Source organism: Thalassophryne amazonica, unplaced genomic scaffold, assembly GCF_902500255.1.
Source record: "Thalassophryne amazonica unplaced genomic scaffold, fThaAma1.1, whole genome shotgun sequence".
Classification (NCBI taxonomy): domain Eukaryota; kingdom Metazoa; phylum Chordata; class Actinopteri; order Batrachoidiformes; family Batrachoididae; genus Thalassophryne; species Thalassophryne amazonica.
Genome location: NW_022986249.1, coordinates 365,589 through 389,381, shown reverse-complemented (window position 1 = coordinate 389,381; position 23,793 = coordinate 365,589).

The following is a 23,793-nucleotide window of genomic DNA, read 5'->3' as shown; positions in this document are numbered from 1 at the left end:
TGAGAGTACCCACAAAATGAACTTTCTACTAATCATAATGCTCCGGTCAGGCGGAGGTCTTGAAAAATAAAGTCATACTAATTTATGGTTTTGTGAAAATACTGATAGAATAACTCCATTAATGTCAATTCTGTCATTTGTACAAAGTTAAAACATAACATATATCTTTTAATGATGAATAATGCACTAATTCTGAGGTTTTGTAACAAACACAGACTGCAAAGCATTCTGGGTAAAAGTGCCTCTGCTAAACACTGATTGGTTCAGTCATTCATTATGGAAACCAACACGTTAATGTGACGTGTGTCGTGTGTTGGTTTAAAGATAAATGTGCTTTTGTAAAATATTCCATTTTTATTTGTAAAAACAGGCATTTTTATGGAGCCCTGGAAGTGTCATCGCAAAAGGTTTTGCATGTGGAGAGAATGTTTGATGATGTGCGCACGTTTTATGATGTTGTTAAACGTGCACTCAATATTAGTAAGTAAGTAAGTAAATTTATTTATATAGTGCCTTTCACAGACATAAGTCACAAAGCACTTCAAAGGTTAAAATGCAATAATAAAAAAAATGGATAAAACAAAGGACAAGGTTAACAATTGGTCAGTTCTGAAAAGCCTCATCTTGACACATAAATGTTGGCTTTACACTGTGCGTGTTTTGGTCATTTTTCAGATGATTTTTCATTCGTGCGAGAATTTTTTGGACCGAGTTTCAGGTTAATCACGCGTCCTGCATCGTGTAGCGGAGTAACAAGCTTTAACATCTCATGACCACCTCCTGCTGCGGAAGAGCTACAAGCATCCAACCGCAGAGCTGTCTTGTAATGTTTTTTTGTTGTTGTTTGTTTTGTTTTTAAACTTAATTTGTAAAAAAAAAAAAAAAAAAAAAAAAAAAAAGGCCATTGCAAAGCCAAAAAAGTTGATTTGACCACCATCTGATATAACCGGGTCAAAATGAAATAGAACACTGCCATCAACTGGTGCCCAGACCTTAGTACTTGGAGTGAATACTGCCATGAACACTACTGGCCAGTAGATGGCAGTACGGCCTTGAAAACTTGCCAAACAAAATTCCAGATAATCCGTCTGCTACATTTAAGATGCGTGGAATTTAACGCAAATACAATACGTCTATAACCCAGAGAATATATTCAGAGAGATTTTTAGGCACTAGAGTTTAATGCTATTGTCCGTGGGAGGCCTGAACAGAGTGTCTGAAATGCTTTGTCCTGTTGTGAACGTCTGAGATTACCCTATGCTACCCATAATGCATTGCTGGCTGGAACAGCATGTGCTCACAAAAACGTTAAAAATTAGCACATTACTTTAAAACGAAAACATATATCGGATATTTTCACTTTATAAAACTTCAGACATGACTATTTAAAATACTTGTCCAAAATGAGTAGGTTTAAAATTTGAACCATAAGTTAAAACTGTATGCCTCTGGATGACTTGGGTGATATTGCGGTTATATCAGTATGGTGTTAAAGGCAATGGATTTTTTTGGGGGGGGGGGGGTCACCAGTTCTCCTTTGCTTACGAGAGGATAGAGTAGTTTTTTTCTGAAAACGCTCTCTTCTTTTTGCAGAGGGTAGAACATATACTTATTAGGAAACTTTTAACAGATAGGTCTCAACTGCTTTTAAGTTTGAAAAATGTTTTTCAACTGTTCAGCTTGGTTTATTATGTTATCGGTCTAAAAGTAATCGGGATCGACCAATTTGTCGAAGATAATTAGTCTGATGATGGTTTTTAAAGTTATCTAAAAAGATATCAGATAATGAAAACATTATCTTCGATAATTATCTGTTATCGGATTATCGGAAGTGTGCCCCCACTGCACGTGTCTTAGCTTAGGGTCTGTTCCAGCTTGTTGTGTGTTGGGGGTGTGGCTGATATTTTGGTGTTCTTTTCTTTCTTGCTCTCCAGGTGGCAGAGAACTGATTCGTCTGTGGAGAAGGGTGCTGGCTGAAGAATCCTTCACCCCTCATCAACATCATGTGCAGCACCTGTGAATGGTGCTCCCATGCAAACCTTAAAGACTTTCAGCTGAAGCAGATTAATTGGATGGCGTTCTGCATTTAAGTCATGTGTGATTCAAGCAGAACTGCCGGGAACTCGACCTTGTGATGTTCGTTTGTGAGACCTGAGGACCCGCGCCTGGGTTTGTACACATCGAGCCCGTGAAGCAAGGAAGGGTGAGGACACATGCTGTCAGCACACATCAAAGGTGATTAAGTTTTGACTAATTGTTGATAGTAACTTGGTATTTTGTTACGCAGTATACTGAATTGTGAGGAGGATTGTGCAGCTCGCTCTCACTGCTGTGGCATGCGGACAAGTGTTCCTCCACCTGTTTTGAGAAGCTGCTCATTTGCATAAGGCTTAAAATACAGACCTGCATGTGTTGCTGATAGTGTGTGTCTTTTGAAGGGATATTAGTTGTAACTGCTAACTTACCTCACCTCTTCTATGCTTCGCAGAGAGTCGGTTGTCGTGTCCAGCCTGGGGGGTGTTTGGCGGTGGTAGTGGGTCCAGGAGCGCCGGGCTTCGATCCTTTTGGGGCGCTGGAGAGCGTGCCAGCCTTCACTCCACCAAAGGACGCTATTTCTGTTTTTACACTTTTATGCACCAGCGGGTGAAATAAATATATCGTTTTTGGAACCGCTTTTCTGGTTATTTGTAGCGCTGGGGTTCCGTCGGACGCAGGTCCGCTCCTCAACCCGCGTCGACACATAACAGTAGTTCCCGCCATTCCATAATGGACCCAGCGGCGAGGCGGTTCCTTTTGCCGAAAAAAGTTCAAAAAACACTTGGAGAAAATATGGAGCAATTACAGCATCTCGCAAACCAAATTAAACAAAACAGACGCCTGTGTTACAGAGCTTGCAGCGCAGCCGTTCTGCTTCCTGCTGCTCCAGCTGCGGCACCATCGATACTAGTGCAGATAACTCCGTCACCCAGAGATTCGGCGTCCGAACCGATTGTTTGTCGTCCGGAGCCTTGTGCGGTGATGCAATGTTTCCTGGTTTCTGGCTCAGTCAGGTTGGAGCGCCGCAGCTTTAACGAGGGAATGTTTGTAGATGGGTTAAATGAGTCAGTAAAGACGAGCCGGCAGTCCGTGACAAGCCAAACGATTTAGATGAGCTAATATCGTTGGTGATTCGTCTAGATGAGCGGATGAAGGAGCGTGGATGCGAGAGAGGGGCGGCCATAAGAGCGGGTTTTTTCGTCTCGGGCTTTCCCTGACACAATCTGGGCCGCCTCTTCTTCGCCCCCACTGAGGCTCTTCCGACGGGACCTCTGGCTCCTCTTGCGACTAGCCCATGCAGCTCGAACAACGGAGATCACTGTATTGCCCCGACTATAAGTGTCCAAGAAAAATAATGGTGACGTATCTCCAGGTGTTCTGGGACAGGCAAAATACACATAAAAAAAAAAAAAAAAAAAAAAATCTAGTACTGGTTAATGTTTTGCTTTCTTTAATAGGGTTATAATTTGTTTGGGGAGTTAGAGGCATGTCTGGTGGAGTGAATGCTAGACGGATAGAAGCCCGTCTGGGCTCACTTAATCGTTAATTTTTTATGTGTTTTTAGGTATTTTCTGTTTTTCTTTTCTTCCCGGGGTTTGATGGGACGGTCCCCTGGGGAGGTTTTGGGTGGGTTTTGTGTTTTTTCCTGTGTGTTGGATTGTACTGGGGAATGTTTTGGGGCTTTTGTTGATGCCAGCCGGCCTTCCAGCTGCGGTGCCCTGTCCTGCTGTCCTGTGGTGGACCTTGGGAGCGTGGTGCTGTCTGCTTCCTGACGAGGACCCCGGAGGGAGGTGCTGTTCTCTGGCCTGGTCTGTTCGGTCGCCGGGAGGCTTCCCGTTAAAGGGGGGGTACTGTTGTGTGTTGGGGGGTGTGGCTGGATATTTTGGTGTTCTTTTCTTTTCTTTGCTCTCCAGGTGGCATGAGAACTGATTCATCTGTGGAGAAGGTGCTGGCTGAAGAATCCTTCACCCTCATCAACATCAGTGCAGGCACCTGTGAATGGTGCTCCCATGCAACCTTAAAGACTTTCAGCTGAAGCAGATAATTGGATGGCGTTCTGCATTTAAGTCATGTGTGATTCAAGCAGAACTGCCGGGAACTCGACCTTGTGATGTTCGTTGTGAGACGCTGAGGACCCGCGCCTGGGTTTGACACATCGAGCCCGTGAAGCAAGGAAGGGTGAGGGACACATGCTGTCAGCACACATCAAAGGTGATTAAGTGTTTGACTAATTGTTGATAGTAACTTGGTATTTTGTTACGCAGTATATGTTGTATGGCTGGGGGGGCCTGGCTGCCTTTTTGTTTCTGTCTTTTGTCCTGTCTTTTGTTTTCCTTCCAGGTGGCTTGCATTTGGGACTGAGTGGCTGTGTAGCTGAGTTTATCAGGACCTCACCCTGATCACCTGAGGCTGATCACCTGCGGCTCGTCAGGACTCACAGCTGTGGTGCATCTACATGGATTGGAACATGGTGGCATTTAAGACTGGAGTACACAGTGTGTATTTGCCAGAGACTCGACCTTGTGACCAGACGGGTGAGATCGTCGTCTCGGGAGCCATCTCATCATCAGTGGATGTAGAGAACGTCCAGGTTTGATGCATGGTCTGTGAAAGAGGAGGGGGGTGAGGTCTCACGCTCGTCAGCACACTTCCTGAGGTACGTTAGATTTTGTGACTAACATTTATACAGTCAGTAAATGTGGTGTCCCTCACACCTTATTATATTGAGCTGTATGTTGGTCGTGTAATCAGCTTCCACTGCAGTGGAGTTTTGTGAACTGGGTGTTCCATGCCTGCAGGGTGGGAAGCTGATTAGTAATTAAGCCAGGAAGTGTTTGCTGTTTGTGCATCTTTGAGCGTTCTCTCTGTGTGTTGAGTGTGGACTCACATAATGATTCCTTCTTTCACAGACTTGGTTTGTCGCGGCCACCTGGGGGGTGTCGGCGGGGTCCTTGGGTCCAAATTGGTTCTGGCTCTGGACCGTTGGCGCTGCTGGGAGCACACCGCAAAGCCACCACGCCAGACCACGCACTTTATATTTTTTCACAGCACTGTTATGTTCATTAAACTATGTTATCCTTTGTACCGTGCTCTGCTTATTTTATACTGGGTCCTTCAAACGCTGGTCGGTTCTCCGGGCTGCGTCCGACACATAACAGTAGTCTCTGGCCAAACATCACGGACCCAGCGGTAGCAGAGACGGTTAACGCGCCGGGAAGGCGGCAGCAGACGTTCAGAATTATCCGGATCAGTTGCGGGTGCTCTCCGCCCGGATGGTGCGCGTTGGAGAACCCATTACTGAATACTGATTTGAGCGCTCGTACAGCCGTGTTCTTGTGTTGTGCCTTATCCGTGGGTCGTGGTGGAGTGTGACTGGCGACGGCTTCGCGTCGCACTTCGACCGGATAAGAGGTTTGAACGGGAGCGCAGGGGGGGGTCTGTAATGGGTGAACGCGCATGGCGGAGCTCTGTGGCACGGGTCGCGGTGCTTCCTGTGTTACAGTCGTAGCCCCGTTTCCCCGGGGTAATGATAGCTACTGCGTCTGTTGTGTCAGCTCCGGTGTTATTTAGTTGAATCACATTTTGGTTGTGTGTTGCACACAGCTGCGCACAGAAAAGCAGCTCGTTTGTTTTCTCTGTCACCAAAGGGGTTTTTTTTCATTTTTAGCACTCTGGCTCCCTCTTGTGGTGACTGAGTCACATTACCGTTAAGCTCTTAAGTTGGAACAGGTGTGTTCGATTTGTTTGAGCTTGACGGTATAAACCACTGATTAGTTTGTGTTGGTTCGTTTCTTGTGGGTGTTTTTTGAGTTGGTTTTTGTGTGGGATTTTATTTTTTGTTTTCCACTATTAGTGTCTGGGGTTGTGACCCTGCAGCCTGTTTGGAGCAACAAAAAAGGACCCAAGCTACTTTATGTTAGTCTGTTAGTCTTTTTTATTTCTTTTAGTTTCACCTCCCCAGGGTTTGATGGGACAGTCCCCTGGGGGGGTGATGGGGGATAATTGGGTTGTTTTTTCTTTTTTCTTTTTTTTTTGTTTTGTTTTTTGTTATGCCCTCTTCTCCTCTGACTCCAGCCGGGTGAGCCGTAGAGTCGCGTTGCTGGAGTGGTGCAGTTTGGGTTATGCTGGGCGTTTCCCAGGTAACCTCTGCACCCGGGAGGGGGGGGGGGGGGGGGGGTTTGGGGTATTTTCTTTTTGTTCCCTCTCTTCTCCTCTGGCTCCAGCTGTGTGAGCCGTAGTGTCGGCGTTGCTGGAGTGGTGCAGTTTGGTTATGCTGGGCATTTCCCAGGTAACCTCTGCACCTGGGGGGGGTTCGGGGTGTTTTGTTTGTTGATTCCCTGTTCCACCTCCGGCTTCAGCGCGCCTTTGAGCCGTCTGCCATCGGCGTGGCTGAGGTTTGGGGCAGTGGGATATACCCGCAGCTGGTGGCTGGTTTGGAAGTCGGAGGAGTGGCGCCGTTTTGTGCCGTCTGCCATAACCGCTGTTCCACTCCTCCCGGTTGGCTTCTGGGGTATAGTCACGGTTGGTGACACTAGACGTGCTTCCAGTTTCCACTGCGCCAAGGGGGTGGGGTTGGGGTTGTTTTGTTTGTATGTTTTTTTTTTCTCCTTTTGTTTTTCCCCCCAGTTTCCGCCCTCAGGGTTTGACTGTGGTGTCCTCTGGGGGGGAAAGGGCTGTGGGTCCATCTAGCCATAGATGGCCGGGGCTGGGTCTGTTGGTCATGAGGGGAGGTGTCACCTGGGGTTGATGGAATGGTCCTCTGGGAGGCGCTGGGAGTCCCTGTGGGTGACATTGGATCCCAGAGGGTCCTCGGCTGTGGTTATTACTCCTGGAGCTGGCGGGATGTCCTCTGGGGGGTGTTGGTCCCTACATGTCGTTAGGGGGGGGGTGTTAGTGTTTTTATTTGTTAGCTTAAGTTTGGGGTTGTTTTCTTTTCTCCCCTTCCCGGGGTTTGATGGAACAGTCCTCTGGGGGGGGGTTTGTTAGCATTTTTATTCGTAAGCTTAAGTTTGGGTTGTGTTTTTCTTTTCTCCTCTTCCCGGGGTTTGATGGGACGGTCCCCTGGGGAGGGGGGGGGGGGTGTTTTGGTTGTTTGTGTTTGTCTTTTTTGTTTTATGACTAATCAGACTGTGAACATGGTTGGACAAAGGCTGACCGCACAGGTTCAAGAACTCCTGGCCACACCTGTGCTAATTGACTGATAGAAACAAGGGCAAAGATGCAGCCAGAGGAGAAGACATCAACCGTTCTGTTAGATGAAGATTCTGTTGGAAGATGAATGCGGATACGGTTTCCAGCCATGGTCCCTGGAGGGGGGTGTTTCTCCTGGGCCAGGTTTGTGTGGTCGCCGGGAGGCTTCCCGTGAGGGTGGAGTACTGTTGTATGGCTGGGGGGGCCTGGCTGCCTTTTTGTTTCTGTATTTTGTCCTGTCTTTTGTTTTTCCTTCCAGGTGGCTTGCATTTGGGACTGAGTGGCTGTGTAGCTGAGTTTATCAGGACCTCACCCTGATCACCTGAGGCTGATCACCTGCGGCTCGTCAGGACTCACAGCTGTGGTGCATCTACATGGATTGGAACATGGTGGCATTTAAGACTGGAGTACACAGTGTGTATTTGCCAGAGACTCGACCTTGTGACCAGACGGGTGAGATCGTCGTCTCGGGAGCCATCTCATCATCAGTGGATGCAGAGAACGTCCAGGTTTGATGCATGGTCTGTGAAAGAGACGCTCGTCAGCACACTTCCTGAGGTACGTTAGATTTTGTGACTAACATTTATACAGTCAGTAAATGTGGTGTCCCTCACACCTTATTATATTGAGCTGTATGTTGGTCATGTAATCAGCTTCCACTGCAGTGGAGTTTTGTGAACTGGGTGTTCCATGCCTGCAGGGTGGGAAGCTGATTAGTAATTAAGCCAGCAAGTGTTTGCTGTTTGTGCACCTTTGAGCGTTCTCTCTGTGTGTTGAGTGTGGACTCACATAATGATTCCTTCTTTCACAGACTCGGTTTGTCGCGGCCACCTGGGGGGTGTTGGCGGGGTCCTTGGGTCCGAATTGGTTCTGGCTCCGGACCGTTGGCGCTGCTGGGAGTGCACCGCAAAACCACCACGCCAGACCGTGCACTTTTATATTTTTTCACAGCACTGTTATGTTCATTAAACTCTGTTATCCTTTGTACCGTGCTCTGCTTATTTTATACTGGGTCCTTCAAACGCTGGTCGGTTCTCCGGGCTGCGTCCGACACATAACAGTATACTTGAATTGTGATGAGGATTGTGCAGCTCGCTTCTCACTGCTGTGGTATGCGGACAAGTGGTCCTCCACCTGTTGTGAGAAGCTGCTCATTTGCATAAGGCTTAAAATACAGACCTGCATGTGTTGCTGATAGTGTGTGTCTTTTGAAGGATATTAGTTGTAACTGCTAACTTACCTCACCTCTTCTATGCTTTGCAGAGAGTCGGTTTGTCGTGTCCACCTGGGGGGTGTTTGGCGGTGGTAGTGGGTCCAGGAGCGCCGGGCTTCGATCCTTTTGGGTGCTGGAGAGCATGCCAGCCTTCACTCCACCAGAAGGACGCTATTTCTGTTTTTACACTTTTTATGCACCAGCGGGTGAAATAAATATATTGTTTTTGGAACCGCTTTTCTGGTTATTTGTAGCGCTGGGTTCCGTCTGACGCAGGTCCGCTCCTCAACCCGCGTCGACACATAACACAGCTGCTTTTAAACATGCTGCAGTTCGACCCCTTCTTAAAAACCTCACCTGGGCTCGTCAGTTTTATCCCATTTTAGACCTGCGTCAGATGTGCCATTACTGTCTAAGGTTTTAGAAAAGGTTGTTTTTATACAGTTGCAGTCATTTTTAGAAGACAATCATATCTTAAAAATTCCAATCTGGATTTACATCATGACAAAGCGATGAGTCAGCACTTTGTAAGTTCATAATGACATCACTTTGTTTGTGGATGCAGGGAATCCTCCTGGTTCTGTTGGACCTCACAGCAGCCTTTGATACTGTGGATCACACAGTACTTGTTTCCCGGTTAGAACATCTTATTGGCATTCAGGGTACTGCACTTAAGTGGTTTAGATTATATTTGGCCAAAAGGAGTTTTTTCTGTTATGATTGGTGACCTCTCCTCATTGGCTGCTTCCCTGTGTTGCTATTGCTATGCAGATGATCTGCAAATCTATCTGTCTATGAGGACGAATGGAAGCGATGCTTCTTCATCATTATTTAATTGCATTTGTGATGTAAAGCAGTTTTACTTGAATGATAGTAAAACTGAGACCATTGTGTTTGGATATTCTAGGTTTAGCTTCGTATGCCAGTTTAAAGTAAACAGTTTAAACCGGTTAACACCTTGACACAGAAATTAGTTCACCTTAAGGACAAGATCCCTAGTTACAAACAGAGCAATGTAGTGTATTCTATCAGATGTCAGGAAAACTGTAATGAACACTACATAGGTGAGACTAAGCAACCTTTACACAAAAGGCTATACCAGCACCGCAGAGAGGGCGCCAGTGGACCTCAGTCTGCAGTTCATCTCCACCTTAAAGACACTAACCACACGTTTGAGGACAAGGAAGTTAAACTCTTAGCCAGAGAGAAGAAATGGTTTAAGACAGGGGTCAAGGAGGCATTCTATGTGAAACATTTGAAACCCAGCCTTAACCGGGGATGAGGTCTGAGACAGGCTTTGTCCCTCGTTTACAATGGGGTACTCAGGTCAAAGCAGTTTCAGTCTTTTGTTCATGGTAGTGAGTCTTTCACGTCATCAGGAGAGTCGTCAAGGCAGCCATCAGGAGAGGGTCCGTCCCATCATTAGGAGGGACTTTTCTTTCTTTAACTTCTGGATCTGTTCCTTTATGTTTCAAATCTGCAGTGATTAAACCATTACTTAAGAAACCTAATCTTGACCCTAGTGTATTGACAAACTATCGGCCGATATCATATCTATCATTTTTCTCTAAAATTCTGGAAAAACTGGTGTCACGGCAGCTCGTAGACTATCGTACTGAGAATAATCTCTTTGAGCCACTGCAGTCTGCTTTTACAAAATATCATTCCACAGAGACGGCTCTCACTAAAGTGGTGAATGATCTTCTGCTTACAATGGATTCGGACACCACTACGGTTCTGTTGCTGTTAAATCTCAGTGCTGCATTTGATACCGTGGATCATCATATTCTACTTAATAGGCTGGAAAATTATTTTGGGATTACTGGGCGTGCCCTTCCATGGCTGACGTCATACTTGACCAGTCGTTCTCACTGTGTTTTGTACAGTAACACTACCTCTAACCTTAGTGACATGAAATTTGGGGTTCCACAGGGGTCTGTCTTAGGCCCCCTGTTTTTCTCCCTTTATATAGCACCCCTTGGGCACATGTTGCAGCGTTTTGGGATTACCTTTCACTGCTATGCAGATGATACTCAGTTATACATGCCGATAACTGCTGGTAATCTCGTTCACATAAAATCCTTAGAAGATTGCCTTGCAGCAGTGAGAAGTTGGATGTCTAAAAACTTCCTACTTTTAAACTCTGATAAGACTGAAATGATGGTTCTTGGTCCAGTGAGACATAAGCATCAATTTGACCAGTTAACGCTCAGCCTTGGCTCGTGTGTCATACATCACACTGACAAACTGAGGAACCTTGGGGTAATTTTTGATCCTTCGTTGTCCTTTGACCTCCACATTAGAAATATTACTAGGACTGCTTTTTTCCACCTGTGAAATATAGCGAAGATTTGTCCCATCCTGTCTATGGCTGATGCTGAGACCCTGATCCATGCATTTATCTCTTCTAGATTGGAATACTGCAATGTTCTATTTTCTGGTTTCTCGCAGTCTAGCATTAGGGGTCACCAATTGGTTCAAAGTGCTTCAGCCAAACTTTTGACACGAAGCAGAAAGTTCGACCACATTACACCCATTTTAGCATCCCTTCAGTGGCTTCCTGTCCCAGTGAGATCAGATTTTAAGGTTCTGCTACTAACCTATAAAATTATTCATGGACTGGCACCTCCCTACCTAGCTGACCTAATTAAACCTCACATACTGGCGCGGGCTTTACGTTCTCAGGGTGCAGGACTACTTTGTGTCCCTAAGGTGAATAAGAAGTCTGCGGGTCACAGAGCTTTCTCTTATTGTGCCCCTGTTCTGTGGAATGATCTCCCTGCATCAATAAAACAGTCAGATTCTGTGGAGATTTTCAAGTCCAGACTTAAGACGCACTTATTTTCCCTTTCACATGGCTAGCATACTGGTACAGTTTTGTTTTACACGTTTTACTCTTTTGAGTCATTTAATAGTAATTGGAGCGAGCTGCGGCCTCAGTTTTACCTAAATTCTGGGTCTTTTAGTGAAGCTTAGGGCTAGTGGCCGGCGATCACCTTAGTACTTCTCTGTTTTTCTTGTTGTTTAATGCTGGCAAATTATACAGTATTTTTTTGTCTTTCTGATGCCTGATTCTGTTTTTTCACTCGGTTTAAGGTGCAGCTCCATCCAGAGATGGGAGTTGCATTCGTATTGGCGATCCTCCTGTCCTGTGCGCCAAAAGCATTTCTTGTATATTCGTCCCTGAATTGTTCTGTGAATTGTTCTGTAATTTATGTTTGTAGCATGGCCCAAGCAGAGGGTCACCCCTTTGAGTCTGGTCTGCTTGAGGTTTTTTCCTCAGAGGGAGTTTTTCCTTACCACTATTGCTCTGGGGGTTGGTAAGGTTAGACCTTGTGTGAAGCACTTTGAGGCACTATATAAATGAAAACAAATTAAAATTGAAGTGTAGCCACTGCTGAGCCTTCTTGGTGACTGCTGTGATGTTCACAGACCAGGAGATATCATCAGAGATGAGGACACTGAGAAACTTGAAGGTGTGACCCCTCTCCACACACTCGCCATTGATGAAAAGGGGGGGTGGGTCGATGCTGTGCTTCCTGTAGTCAATGATGATTTCCTTGGTTTTCTTGGTGTTCAGTGCGAGGTTATTCCCTGAACACCAGGCTGCCAGCTTCAGGACCTCCTCTCTATAAACTGTCTCATCACCCTTAGAGATGAGTCCGACCACGGTGGTGTCGTCAGCAAACTTGACCGCCAGGTTATTTTGGTGGGCCGAACTGCAGTCGTAGGTGTACAGGCAGTATAGGAGGGGGCTCAGCACACAGCCCTGTGGGGAGCTGATGCTCAGCGTGCGGGTGGTGGAGAGGTGGGGGCCAAGTCTCACAGTCTGGGGCCGGTTGGTCAGAAAGTCCTTGATCCAGGCACATGTGAGAGGGGGAGGCAGAGAATGGCCAGTTTTGTAGTGAGAATGTCCGGGATTATTGTATTGAAGGCTGAACTGTAATCCACAAAGAGCATCCGAACGTAACTCTGCGGCTGCTCCAGGTTGCTCAGCGCAGAGTGGAGAGCTACGGCGATGGCATCCTCTGTGGATCTGTTCAAACAGTATGCGAACTGGTGAGGGTCAAAGTCTGGAGGAAGAGAGACCTTGATGTGCTGGAGAACTAGTCTCTCGAAGCACTTCATGACTACCGGAGTAAGGGCCACCGGACGGTAGTCATTCAGGCTGGTGATCGGAGACTTCTTTGGCACAGGTATTATTGTGGTTGCTTTGAGGCAGGATGGGATAACTGCCTGGTCCAGAGAGAAGTTGAAGATCCTGGTGAAGGTGGGAGCAAGCTGGTAGGCGCACACTCTGAGCACCTTGCCAGGTACTCCATCTGGGCCGGTGGCTTTCTTAGGATTCAATGCCTAGAGCACCCGTCTGACCTTATGCTCCTGTACAGTGAGTGGAGTGGAGCAGGAGAGCAGTGGGGATGGGGGCAGGGCTTTAGCAGATGAGTGCTGCTGGGATGTATCAAAATGGGCAAAGAAGCAGTTTAGCTCCTCTGCCAGTGGTGCACTCAGGTCTCCTGATGGCATATCACAGCCCGTGAAGTTTGTGATGTCTTTTAAGCCCCGCCACACCTCCCGTGTGTTGTTGCTGGCCAGGTGGGACTCTATGCGCAACCTGTGGTCCTCTTTGGCCCTTCTCACTCCTCTTTTCAGGTTAGCTCGAGCAGCGCTGTACAGAGCTCTGTCGCCAGACCTGAAGGCTGCGTCGGAGGCCCTGAGGAGTGCACGGGCTTGGCTGGTCATCCAGGGTTTCTGGTTTGGGAAGACCCGGATGCTTTTGTCCACAGTCACATTCCTGACACAGAACTGGATATAGTCCAGTACGGTTCCCGTGAATGTCTCCAGTTCCTGATGTTTGAATAAGTCCCAGTACATCTGTTCAAAGCAGTCCTGCAACTGGGCCAGGTTGTAACAGTCTTTGTAGTGGGTCTTGCACTGTGTCTGAGGGGGTGTAGGCTGGGGAAAGCAGGAGGATGGTCTGACTGGCTGAGGTGGGGGAGGGATATGGCTCTGTATGCGTGCTTGACATTTGTGTAGACATAATCAAGAGTGTTCTCTCCCCTGGTAGAACACTTGACATGCTGGTAGAACTTTGGGAGTACAGTCTTCAAGTTGGCCTTATTAAAATCCCCTGCGATTATGTGAACACCATCAGGGTGAGACCGCTGCTGTTTGTTTACGGTGTTCAGCAGGAGAGAGAGCGCTGTGGTTACGCTAGCGTCAGGTGGCATGTACACAGCTGTGATGATCACAACAGTTAGCTTTCTTGGCAGAAAGAAAGACATGTACTCGATGTCCGGGGAACAGTGATTGTCTATGATTGTCCCGTTGTTACACCAGTTTTTGTGCACATACATACAGAGCCTCCCTCCTCTACTCTTACCGGAGTCCTCAGTCCTGTCCCAGCAGAGCAGAGTGCGGCCTGCTAGCTGCACGCTAGCATCAGGAATTCCCAGCTGAAGCCAGGTTTCGGTGATAATCAGAACACAGCAGTCACGAACGTAGCGGTTTCCAGCGAGTTGTAGTTCCAGGTCGTCTGTTTTATGCACCAGGGATCGGGTGTTGGAGAGATACAGGCTTGGTAGAGGTGGCTTGTGTGGTTGTTTCCTTAGCCTTAGCATAATGCCGAACATACAGCCCCGCTTCTGCTTCCTCTCCCTCCTCCGTCTGCGTCACCTCCTAGACCTGACAACAATCCATAGAGAGCCCGGTGGTCTTGTTATGTCATCTGGGATGTTGTGCGTGTGGTGAAAGTCACTCGAAACAGATATCTGATGTTGGTCTCCGATATCCAAAAGCATCTGGCGGGTGTACTGGATGTTCGCAGTACTGATAGTGCACAAAAGGAAGAACAACAAGAAAAAAGAAAAGGGAAATAGCACTGAAATGGAGAGCCATAAGCCGCAGCAACCATGCGTGCCGCCATTACATACATACAAGTGTGACATGAACCTCATGTGACATGATCGATGGCACAAAGTGGTAGGACACAAATGCAGGATTCAGAAATCAGCATTACAGAGTTTAATGCCAGTCCAGGCAGGATTCAGTACACAAAAAGTCAGGCCAAAAAGAGCTACAGTAGTTGAAGCATTAGGCAGAGACAGGATCTAAAAAAACAGGTCGATACATGGGTACACAAATCAGGACTGGAATACTCAGAGGACAAATGCTTGAAAGAGCCACAAGGCACAACAATCTTGTGCTCAACTGGAAGAGGAAAAGGGAGTGATTCATATAGGAGGAGTGATAATGAGGAAATGCAGGACAGGTCTGTGAGGAAAGTTCAGGAACAAGGCCTGGCAAGCAGGAAGAGAGGATAGGAGGGACACACCCAATACCAAGCACCCAACACCAAGCAAAGTCCCTCTACCAACACCCAAGTGCAAAAAACAACAGAGAGAAAACATACAATACACTATTAGCCCGACAGACCCGATCATAATATCACCCCCCCCCCCCCCCAGATGGCCAAGGAGCCGCAGGATGTAAGGCGTAGAAGTCCTGAATCAAACCCAGGTCCATAATGAACTGGGAAGGCACCCAGTAACGCTCCTCCAAACCTCAAACTTCCCATTCCACAAGGTACTGCATTCCCCAGCCCTGATGGTAAGAAGACAGGCGAGGGCGTACAGCTCGAAGATGGGGCTGCTATCCACAAACTCGGCGGGTGGAGGGGCCTTGGCTGGGGGACAAAGAGGACTTGTTTTCACAGGCATGACATGACTCACATGAAAAGAAGGATGGACCCACAGTGCCCCAGGCCATTAAAGATGATTGATCACCTTGGCAATGGGGAAGGGCCCCACAAATCTGGGTGCGAGCTTATGAACCGTCCCACGAATCAGTAGGTCCTGGGTCGATAGCCACACCCATTGACCTGGTACATAGGACGGGGCAGGCGCCCAGCAGTGATCCCGTGTCCTTTTTTTAGGAGGCTGAGGTCTTCATTAGAGCCCACCGGGCCCGAACCCAGATCCTCTTGCTGTGCTGGATAAGTGCTAAGGCAGATGGAACAGGACAGGTCAAGTCTGTGGGTGGAAACAAAGGGGGTTGATAACCATGCACCATATGAAATGGGGAATACCCAGTAGCCAAGGATGGGAGCAGATTACGAGCCACTTCCGTCCAATGAAGTTGTGTGGCCCAGGTGGCTGGAGTATGGGACACCAGGATGCAAAGTCCTTTTTCTGACTCCAGACTAACGTGTTTGACTTGGCCCTTGGCTTGAGGGTGATACCTGGACGCAAGGCTGGCCATGGCTCCCAATAACTAACAAAACAAAACCCGACCAGAGAATATATCCTGCAGAAATCTGTGCAGGCTAAATACATTTTAAAGAAGAACCTTGGCAATTTCTTTAGCTGTGGGGAGTTTAGGGAGTGGAATAAAATGACTCATCTTCAAAAACTGGTCTATCACAGAGAGGATTACCATGTCACCTTGCAACGCTAGAAGGCTGGTGACAAAGGCGATGGTGATATTTAACCATTGTTGTTTGGGGATTTACCTGCTGGTCTCTGGTCATACTTGGCAAGCATTGGCCTATTCCATTATGTCGCAGTCCTTGCATGGCCACCAAAAGCACCGAAGTACCATCCATTTAGTCTTTTTGATGCCTGGGTGGCAGATGTACTGGCTATCATGTGCCCAGCGAATGACTTCACCCCTAAGGGTACCAGGAACAAAAAGTAAATTTGCAGGACAACCTGGAAGCACGGGTTCCCTACCAGAGGCTGCCTTGACCTTGTCTTCTATGCCCTAAATCAGGGCTGAAATGAAACATGCTTCGGGCAGGACTGTTTGAGGCTTTGTGCAATAATTTTCTGGTTCAAACTGATGCAACAGAGTCCAGCTTGTCATTCTTGGAGCCTGGTCGGTAAGAAAGCATGAAGTTGATGTTGTGTGGGCCGCCAGAAGAGGAGGTACTGCTGGCCCACCACCAGAGGGCGCCCTGCCTCCTATCGTCGAGCCTGCCCACACGACACCTTTATTAATTGACTTGTGTACATTCTGTAATCTGCTGTGTTTGGTTGTGACATTCACAACAGTAAAGTGTTCTAATTTAACTCCTTCCATTGTCCGTTCATTTACGCCCCCTGTTGTGGGTCCGTGTCACTACACTTTCCCAACAGGATATCTCGGCCAGCGTCATGGACTCCGAGGGGCGTCACCCGGCTGTTGAACGACCAATGGGAGAGCAGGGAGCGCAGGCGTCTGCAGGAGGCGTGATTGGTGAGCTACAGCACATTCTCACCGCCTTTACGGCTCGGATGGATCAAATATCCGAGCAAAACATCCTCCTGAACCGCAGGGTGGAGGCTCTCTCCGCGCAAGTGGCGGCGAGCGCTCAGGGTGCTGCTGCAGCTCCTCCTCCTGCCGACCCTGTGCAGGATATGAATGTTCCAGTGGTGGTTCAACAACCTCTTCCACCATCCCCTGAAGCATACATAAGCCCTCCAGAGCCGTACGGAGGTTGTGTGGAGACGTGCGCGGACTTTCTCATGCAGTGTTCGCTCGTCTTCGCACAACGTCCCGTCATGTACGCATCAGACGCTAGCAAAATTGCTTATGTGATTACTCTGCTTCGGGGAGAGGCACGCGCTTGGGCTACAGCGCTTTGGGAACAAAATTCACGGCTCCTTCACACGTACACTGGGTTTGTGAGGGAGTTCAGAACAGTGTTTGATCACCCTAACAGGGGAGAGACCGCTTCAACTGTGCTGCTGTCAATGAGACAGGGACGCCGGAGCGCCTTCGTAAACGGACTGTCGTCGGTCCTGAAGGAGCACCTGGTGGCCAAGGATGAACCGCGGGAATTAGATGGGCTTATCGATCTTGTTATACGGTTAGACAATCGGTTGGAGGAACGCCGTCGGGAACGAGACGAAGGGCGAGGCCGGGTGCGCGCCGTCCCTCTTCCTTCCGGGTCCGAGAAAGGTCCGCCCTTCCCACGCTCCCTGGCCTCTACGTCCCATGGGGCGACAGCTCCCCCTGCTGACGAAGCTATGGACACGAGCAGGGCCACATTCAGACCACCGAATAGACAGAGGAGGCTTCCCCGCAGGGCGTGTTTTGTTTGTGGCTCAATGGAGCATCAATTGAGCAATTGCCCCGAACAGTTAAACACCAACGCCCGCCCCTAGAAACTGGGCTTAGGGTGGGCCAAGAAATTCACGTGGGACACACACACATTTCCACACGGCTCCCAGTTACAATCCTTAGTGGGGATTTAACCCTTCAGGCCCCAGCACTGGTAGACACAGGGTCAGAAGGGAATCTGCTAGACAGCAGATGGGCCAGGGAGGTAGGGCTCCCTCTGGTGGCGCTTCCTTCACCATTGCAGGTGCGAGCACTAGATGGCACCCTACTCCCTTTAATCACACACAGGACACTACCAGTAACTCTGGTAGTGTCAGGGAATCATAGGGAGGAGATTGAGTTTTTTGTGACTCCTTCTACCTCCCGTGTGATTCTGGGGTTCCCACAACCGCAGACCACGTGTAACCACACCAGCCCAGGACCTCCACATCCAGCATGTTCACCTCCAAGATTGTCTGAGACCAGCCACTCAGACAGCTGCTGAAACAATCGGTTTGCATAACCAAAGAATTTCTGCACAAACTGTCAGAAACCATCTCAGGGAAGCTCATCTGCATGCTCGTCATCCTCATCGGGGTCTCGACCTGACTCCAGTTCGTCGTCGTAACCGACTTGAGTGGGCAAATGCTCACATTCGCTGGCGTTTGGCACGTTGGAGAGGTGTTCTCTTCACGGATGATGCGAAGGAGATGTGTTGCACTGCATGAGGCAAATGGTGGTCACACCAGATACTGACTGGTATCCCCCCCCAATAAAACAAAACTGCACCTTTCAGAGTGGCCTTTTATTGTGGGCAGTCTAAGGCACACCTGTGCACTAATCATGGTGTCTAATCAGCATCTTGGTATGGCACAGCTGTGAGGTGGGATGGATTATCTCAGCAAAGGAGAAGTGCTCACTATCACAGATTTAGACTGGTTTGTGAACAATATTTGAGGGAAATGGTGATATTGTGTATGTGGAAATAGTTTTAGGTCTTTGAGTTCATCTCATACAAAATGGGAGCAAAACCAAAAGTGTTGCGTTTACGAGGTCTGTCCAAAAAGTATCAGACCTTTTTATTTTTTTCAAAAACCTTATGGATTTGAATCATGTGTGCTTGCATGAGCCAACCTTGAACCTTCGTGTGCATGTGTGAGTTTTTTCACGCCTGTCGGTTGCGTCATTCGCCTGTGAGCAGGCTATGAGTGAGCACTGGTCCTCCCCCCTCGTTGGATTTTCATTTTGAGGAAATTGTCTGAACGATTGGAGCAGCGCTGAATCAAATTTTTCCAGAAACTGTGAGAGACAGCCAGGTGGAAACCATTCGGAAGATTCAAATGGCTTTCGGTGGCTTTTCAGTCGATTAAGTATCCGAGGAATTGTGTAAGAGCTGGACATGTCACAACATGTCCTGTGAGACTTCCAACTTCCACACGTCTTTCATTACAAAATCTCCTGTAACAATGGAATGTGCCAAAAAAGTGCTGATGTCCACCTCTTCTGCAATTTCTCTGGTAGTCAGACGACATACCGGATCAACACAGCGTTCACTTTGGAAATGATCTGGTCGTTTCAGCATGTCGACGGCCGATCGGAGCGCGGCACACCCTCCGCCATTGTGCGCCGTCTTTAAACCGGTTGTAACGCTCCTTAATCTGTGTGATGCCCATAGGATTGTCACCGAAAGCCGCCTGAATCTTCTGAATGGTTTCCACCTTGCTGTCTCACAGTTTCTAGAAAAATTTGATGAAGCAAAGCTCCAGATTGTTCCACCTCGTAATGAAAATCCAACGAGAGGGGAGGACCAGTGCTCACACAAAGCCTGCTCACAGGCGAATGATGCAACCGATGGGCGTGAAAAAAATCACGCATGCGCATGAAGGTTCAAGGTTGGCTCATGCAAGCACACATGATTCAAATCCATATGGTTTTTGAAAAAAATAAAAAGGTCTGATACTTTTTGGACAGACCTCGTATATTTTTGTTGATATATATATATATATATATATATATATATATATATATATATATTCGAGCTGGGCAAGTTAATGTGTTAATAACGTGTTAATGCATTAATTGATTAACGGAGACAATTTTTTTATCTTACGTTAACGCAGTTTTTTTTTGTTGTTGGGGTTTTTTTGCAAGTCTGTCGCTGCCTGCTGCCGCAAACATGGAGAAAGGCACGGAACTTTTACATGGCCATTCTGTTCACAGACTGATTGCCAGAGACAGGACATGTCCACTCACTGACTGTTCGCATGTGTGAATGTGCAAACGCTGGCTACAGCTCCGGTCACAGGAAGAATGATAAACTTTAACAAAAATCAGAGCGCACATCTGCAGCGCTACACAAGAAGACATTTCAAATAGAAGAGAACTCAGAACGCACATCTGCTCGTTTTACAGTCTGGCTGCAGGTCAGCACCTTCAGCGCTCTCAACTTCAAGCTTCACTCCCCCCTGCTGTGAGCAACTGACGCAGACATTCCTGCGTTGTCATGACGCCGCATGAAGCAACTCGAAGCAGATGTTGTGAAAGTGTAGTGGCACGGACCCACAACAGGGGGCGTAAATGAATGGACAATGAATGAGCCGAAAATAGAACACTTTACTGTTGTGAATGTGCACAACGAAATACAGACAGTTACAGAATTTGTATGCAGCCAATCTACAGAGGTGACGTGTGGGCAGGCTCGAGGATAGAAGACGTACGTCCAGAGAAGAACCGGATCCCACACAATTTCCACTGCCACCGAACCCGGAGGATACTGGAGCCGCCAAGTCCCGAGTCCCCAGGTGGCCACCGTCTCCGGCTGTTGGATCTGGTACTGCTGGCAGGAAGCAGAAACAGTTAGGTGTGGGTGTGTGCACACCCAGTAACACAGTCAGCAATGCAGGTTTGAATTGCACCTCCACCTCCGCAATACTGAACACAGTCTGTCCACTAAACCCGACCAGTTACTTGTCTTACGAGTCGTGAAGGGTGAAATCCGTCACCCTACCGTCAACGACTGGTTCAGCCTCCAGCTGAAACAAGCAATTAGGTCCTTCTGTAATGGATAAACAAAGCTGAGGAATATTACCTCCAATGGTAGGCAATATCTCGGCAGGGAGGTGGAGTTGCTGTCCGGCTTTTATGAAGATGATGATGTGGTGATGAGTGACAGCTGTCAGGTGGTGATGACAGACAGCTGTCACTCCCAGCTGCTCCCTTGAGGCGGCTGCGCCCTCTCGTGCCTGAAGCCCGCACTTCAGGCAGGGTGCCCTCTGGTGGTGGACCAGCAGTACCTCCTCTTCAGCAGCCCACACAACAGCAGACCCAGTGTGAAAGGGGCACAAACCGCTAAGTTCTCCTCCAGTGTGCCCGCACCAAGCGCTGGGGAAAAGTTCTCTGCAGCCGCTAAAGTTATCTTTGCAGCAAACTGCGCAATGAGCGCTGGATGAAAAGTTCTACAGCCACTAAAGTGCTCCTTGCACATCGAGCACTGCAGGATAGGGGAGACCGGGACCAGCTTCCCCCGGAAGGTTTTTTAATTTATAACCCTCTTGGTGATGTTTTTGGGAACACTTTCATCACATTTTTAAACGCAGAGATGTTCTCTTCTACCGTCTGGACTTCAAATTTTGGTATATAGGGTGTCCCAAAAAAATATACAACATTTAAAACACTCAGTTTGACCCTTAAATGCTACAAACTTCATCAGTTATGTTTCTTTTTTACTTGCAGAGACCCTGACGTTTATGTTGATGCCAAGCAAGACTCAGGAAAATGCCAAGATTAACCAAACTACAACGAACAAAAATGACTGAGTTTTGGCACCAGACCAAGAGTGTCAAACAGGTGCAGCGACTTTATGCTGGACTGACAAAATACAGGGCCAATATTGACATTTATATGAAAAACTTCAACCTTTTAGCTTTCTATCCAGCCATAAATTTATTTCCTAGACATATGCTTTGATATGCTTTGAATGTTGCACACTGATGCACCATTATGTACACATCATGTACACATCGATGTGTACATAATGTGTACATGATGTGTACATGATGTGTACATAATGGTGCATCAGTGTGCAACATTCACTGTTTTGTGCAACGTTCAGCAGTAAATGGTTTCATGGAATTTAGTGCAATTGAGCCGATGGATTCAAGTTTGCAGGTGTTGTAGTACAACAGAATAACATGTCCGTAATATAGTAAAGTGCCCAATAGAAGATAAAGTGACCAGTGATGGGGGGCTCTGTCCTTAAGGGGGGGGTGTTCAGCTGATTAACAGTCTCATGGCTGTGGGAAAGAAGGAGTTCTTGAACTTGGTGGTTCTGCATCTCACAGTCCTGAACCTGTGGCCTGAGGGGAGGAGTGTGAATCGTCCATGTTGGTGTGAGTGGGGTCTTTGATGATGGAGACAGCTCTCCTGTGGACTCTGCGGTGGTAGATGCTCTGCAGAGAGGGTTGTGGGGTCCTGGTGATCTTAGACGCAGTCCTTATCACTCTCTGCAGGCGTTTGCGGTCCCACACAGTAGAGCTGCCGTACCACACAGTGATGCAGGTGGTCAGGACTGACTTGATGATGCAGCTGTAGAAGTTGCTGAGGATCTTGGGTTGCTCCTCAGGAAATACAGCCGCTGCTGAGCCTTCTTCACCACCTGTGTGGTGGCGAATGTCCAGGTGAGGTCATCGCTGATGTGGACCCCCAGGTACTTGAAGTTCCTCACCCTCTCCACCTCAAGACCGCAGATGAACAGCGGCTGGCGAGGCCTCTTCTCCTTCCTCATGTCCATTATCATCTCCTGGGTCTTGTCTATGTTGAGGGTGAGGTTGTTGTCTCCACACCACCTCACCAGACTGTCCACCTCCCTCCTATAGGCCACCTCGTCTCTGCCTGTGATGCGTCCTATCACGGCGGTGTCGTCGGCAAACTTGATGATGGTGTTGTTGGGGTGGGAAGCGACACAGTGGTGGGTGAACAGGGTGTAGAGGATGGGGCTGAGGACACAGCCCTGTGGGGTCCCCATGTCAGTAGTGATGGTGGCTGACGTCCTTCTCCCGATCCTGACAGACTGTGGCCTGCCAATCAGGAAGTTGAGAAGCCAGTCACAGAGGGAGGGGTGAAGTCCGAGGGCTAACAGTTTGTGGGTGAGTTTGTGGAGGACGACCGTACTGAAGGCGGAGCTGTAGTCGATAAAGAGCATCCTAATGTAGGAGTCTTTATTTTCCAGATGGGAGAGGGAGATGTGAAGGGCGGTGGCGATGGCGTCGGATGTAGACCGGTTGTGCCTGTAGGTGTACTGCAGTGGATCGGTGGTGTCCAGGATGCTGTTATGAATGTGGGACAGTATCACTCTCTTGATGCACTTCATAATGATTGAAGTGAGAGCTACTGGCCAGAAGTCATTCAGACAGGATGGGGGTTCTTCTTGGGGAGGGAGACGATGGTGGTGGTCTTGTAGCATCTTGGGACGATGCACTGCCTGAGGGAAAGGTTGAAGATGGAGGCGAGAACATCAGCCAGCTCGTTAGCACATACTCTGAGGTCATGTCCTGGTACATTGTCTGGCCCGGCAGCCTTCCAGGGGCAGACGCTACTCAAAGCTTTCTGTACCTGAGCTGATGTGATGACTGGTGGGGGGGAGGGGGGTTGAGTGGCCGCGGTGTGTCTGTATTCTGTAGAGGTGGTGGGGGTGGGGCTCTCAAAGCGGATGTAGAAGGCGTTGAGGTCATCTGACAGGCTGTGTTGTTGACTGACAGGCTGACAGGTGGTGTTTCTGGAGCTGGTCCTGAAGTCTGTGATGTGATCCAGACATCGCCACATTCTCCTGGGGTCAGCGTTAGAGTAGAAGTCCTCCGTCTTCTCTCTGTGCTGTCTCTTGGCCGCTCTTATGGCCTTTTCCAGTCTGTACTGTGCAGCCTTGTACTCGACTTCATTGCCAGATCTAAAAGCAGCAGTGTGAGCACACAGCAAGTGCAGCACCTCTCCGTTTACCCAGGGCTTCTGGTTAGGGAACTTCCTCACTTGTATGGTGGGTACGATGTTCTCAACACAAGTGCTGATATACCCAGTCACATACTCAGCATAGTCTTCTGCGCTGACGGAGGAGTCCTTGCGGGTGGCGGCAGCTCTTAAAACATCCCAGTCAGTTGTGGTAAAACAGTCCTGTAGAGTGCTCTCAGCCTCTGGTGTCCATAGTTTAACCTCTCTGGTGACAGGGTTCAACTGCTTGAGTTCTTGTCTGTAGGCCGGGTACAGAAACAAAGAGATGGGGCGGG